Here is a 2,579-nt window from a genome sequence, read left to right as displayed (position 1 = left end):
CTCTCTCTCTCTCTCTCTCTCTCTCTCTCTCTCTCTCTCTCTCTCTCATTCATTTTTTGTTTGTTTATATACTTTATTTTGTCTTTTTCAATTGTTAATTCATGCTCTGAAGATTATTAGAATATCATGGTTTTCTTTAAAGGGATAGACATAAGTACTCCCTGGCAGAAAAGATAATGGAACAGATCACTAAAACACCCCACTTCAGGCTTTCTCTACATTTTCTCCTAGGTTCAAGATGGTTTTCTTTCCATTACAGCTTCTAGCTATCCAGAAACAGCTTTCAGGAGGTTGTATTTTGGATCTGACTAATAGAGATCTTCCATCTTCATCTGGGAATTCTTTTTACCCTAGAGTGGAAAGGACCATAAGATTTTAGTGCAAAGATTTGGAAATGACTTAAAAAGAGTGAATATATAATGTTAGACCTGGAAAAATATTGAAATATTTTCTATTTCTACCTCATATTTTATAGAGCAGTTGACGGAGATCTGGGCCTGGAGTGAGGGAGACTTGAGTTCAAATTTGTCCTCAAGACACTGTGTAAGAGTTGGCACATCATCTTAAATCCTTATTTGCATCAGTTGTCTGATTTGTATAATAGGAATAATAATAGCAAGTACCTCTCCAGGTTGTTTTTGTAATGATTGTAAAGTGCTTAGGACAATACTTGGCACATAGAAAATGCTATGCCAATGTTAGTTTTAATCATTGTTACTGTTACAAAACTCAGGCAAAAGAGTTGAAGTGATTGATTGACTGTCATATAGTCTTTATGGCACACTGTTAGAATCAAAGTCATTTAAACAAATTATAACTAACATTAAGGTTGCTATGTGGAAAAGAACTGACACTTCTTTTGCTGAGTTCAAAGAAACTGAACTAGATCTAATGGGTAGTAGGAATGTATTCAAGATGATACAATAAATACCAAAAGTGGAGGAGAGATGAAACAACTTTGAACTTCCATTTTGATGTGTAAAGAAGGGAAATAGGCTTCCTTAGGTGTTAGTGGGGTCTTCTTCAATTAGGGTTCTGGATGAGCTCAATTTCATAGAATGGACATTTGTTAAAGTATAGAATATATTAAATTTTACAAATTTATAATCACCCATATATTCAGACCATTCTCTAAGTCCCTCTTCCTTTGGCTTCTTTCATAAACTTTTCTCTCAACCCAAATGTATAGGATTTGAAAATAAGTGCTGACTTTAAAACTAATCCTATTACTATTCCCACGATTATAGTAATCATTTCTAATTCACATGAAACCCTTTGTCCTCTGTTTCTCAGTTCTGCTTCTCATGATCCATCTCTGATTCTCTCCAACAGGAATCATGGTGAGTCCTGACAAGAATCAGAGCCGTGTGGTCATGATCATCCTCTTAGGATTCTCTGAATATCCTGAGCTCTAGGTTCCCCTCCTTCTACTGTTTCTCACCATCTATGCAGTTACTGTGATGGGGAATTTGGGCTTGATTGTGATCATCAAGATCAATCCCAAACTCCACACCCCCATGTATGTTTTCCTCAAGCACTTGTCCTTTGTGGATTTCTGTTACTCCACTATAGCTACTCCAAAACTACTAGAAAACTTAGTTGTGAAAGACAGAAGCATCTCCATCAAAGCCTGCATCACAGTTTACCACTGGTGTCACCTGTGTGATGACAGAGATGGGCATGTTGGCTGTGATGGCCTATGACCGCTTTGTCGCTATATGTAATCCTTTGCTGTATACAGTTTCTATGTCTCCAAAACACTGTGCTCTGCTAGTGATTTTGGCATATTCTCGGGGCACAATTTCTTCTATTGTTCTCATCTACTCACTTCTTGTATTGCCATTTTGTGAGACCAAAATCATTAACAACTTTGTATGTGAATATTCTGTCTTCCTCTCTGCTTCCTGCTCTGATAAACACTTCAGTGAGACAATGCTTTTTATCTTTGCAAATTTCAATGTATTTTGTACCCTCATCATTATCCTTATATCTTATGTTTTTGTTTTTGTCACAATCCTCAAAATGCATTCAGCCAGTGGCAGATATAAAGCTTTCTCCACTTGTGCCTCCCACTTGACAGCTGTTACCATCTTCTATGGGACCATCCTCTTTCTCTACTGTATTCCTAATTCCAAAAACTCATGGCTTGTAGTCAAAGTGGGGTCTGTTTTTTAGACTATTGATTCCTATGCTAAATCCCTTAATATACAGTCTGAGGAACAATGATGTGAAGGAAACTTTCAGGAAATTAATGGATCTCAGAATAATTTGTCAATAAGATCATTTATACGGATTCTATGGCTACTGGCTAAAATGTTCTGATGGAATTTATGGTGATTTTTAATAATTCTCTGGGGTCTACTCAGTTACTCCCCTCTCCAGTGGTCACACAATCAGATTCTTCAACCATCTGAAAGCCAATCTGGACATTTTTTTAGGCAAATGCATAAGGAATATTTGAAATGAGAAAAAATCAATACTAGAAAATCATTACCATGTACTATATGATGTAGCATCTGCTTCAGAACCTTTCTTCAAAGATTTAAAAAATTTTAAATTTATTTTTAAAAATAAATACT

At 35.9% G+C, this 2,579-nt stretch overlaps 1 pseudogene; it reads left to right on the top strand.

The window, feature by feature from the left end:
• The first annotated feature begins 1,337 nt into the window (after positions 1 to 1,337).
• On the top strand, positions 1,338 to 2,278 carry LOC138156758 (olfactory receptor 1165-like; annotated as a pseudogene).
• The last annotated feature ends 301 nt before the right edge of the window (positions 2,279 to 2,579 follow it).

This window comes from Petaurus breviceps, unplaced genomic scaffold (assembly GCF_028583685.1).
Source record: "Petaurus breviceps papuanus isolate PSGF00001 unplaced genomic scaffold, PetGlider_PUasm1.0 156498, whole genome shotgun sequence".
Classification (NCBI taxonomy): domain Eukaryota; kingdom Metazoa; phylum Chordata; class Mammalia; order Diprotodontia; family Petauridae; genus Petaurus; species Petaurus breviceps.
This window is presented reverse-complemented; position numbering and strand designations above follow the sequence as displayed.